The 937-nt window shown below is 34.5% G+C and overlaps 1 non-coding gene across 1 annotated transcript; it reads right to left on the bottom strand.

Moving 5' to 3' along the window:
• Positions 1-240: 240 nt before the first annotated feature.
• LOC141421170 (small nucleolar RNA SNORA40) lies at positions 241-367 on the bottom strand. The gene has a single exon (XR_012445833.1). It is a non-coding gene; the product is annotated as a small nucleolar RNA SNORA40 (small nucleolar RNA).
• Positions 368-937: the final 570 nt, after the last annotated feature.

Raw genomic sequence — 937 nt, forward strand, 5'->3', positions numbered from 1 at the left:
CTGGGTATTGGGGGGGGAGAGGAAGGGGGCGGAGTGGGTGGTAAGGGAGGGGGTGGGGGCAGGGGGGAGAAATGAACCAAGCCTTGTATGCACATATGAATAATAAAAGAAAAAAAAAGAATCATCAAAAAAATGCTAAATTGAGCAAGTTATTGTTTAATTAGATTAAAGTTATAAATTTGCATAATCTAAAAGTTTCTCTGTAAAGATTGAATGTTATTTATGTTTTTTCTTAGGTATTATATTCCTTCTTTATGTATCAAAACTCCTGCAAACGATGAATTCTGGGTTACAAAACATGATTTTTTTTGATTTTGTGCCTGTCTATAAATCTTTGTCCACAAGCTAAACAAAACACGCAAGTGCTACAGATTGAATGTTATTTGAAATAGATAAATACAAGTTAAATAACAATCCAAATGCAACACAAAATCTTGACAAGATCATCAAATGTGACATCGCTACTACATGGCAAAAGGATATCACCTCTGGATACAAAGAGGACGTATTATCACCTTTTTAGTATGCCAAGGTAGTCCATAACTTGAATGTAATTATGAGGAAGTCCTTAGACTAACTCCAATTGAGGGGGTCTTCTGCAACATAAATGCTTTATAGCCTTTAAAATATTAATATTAAGAAAAACAAGAAAAGTTGAAAAACTATCACAAGTTAATGCATTTCAAAAAGGCAGGACAATTACATGTATTATATTTAATAACTGGATCTTTTATTGGAGGGAAAAAGCTCTATAAAAGATATTATTGGAACAACTCCAGGAAACTGAAACATATTGTAGATTAAGTGAAAGTATTATATTAGTACTGAATTGTCTGAACTTGATAACTGTTCTGTGACTTTAGCATGTATTGGGGGGCAGTTGTCGTGGTGTGCACCCATTGCCCTAGCTATGAGGGAGAGTCATAGTCTGAGACGG

Source organism: Castor canadensis, chromosome 2, assembly GCF_047511655.1.
Source record: "Castor canadensis chromosome 2, mCasCan1.hap1v2, whole genome shotgun sequence".
In the NCBI taxonomy this organism is placed as follows: Eukaryota; Metazoa; Chordata; class Mammalia; order Rodentia; family Castoridae; genus Castor; species Castor canadensis.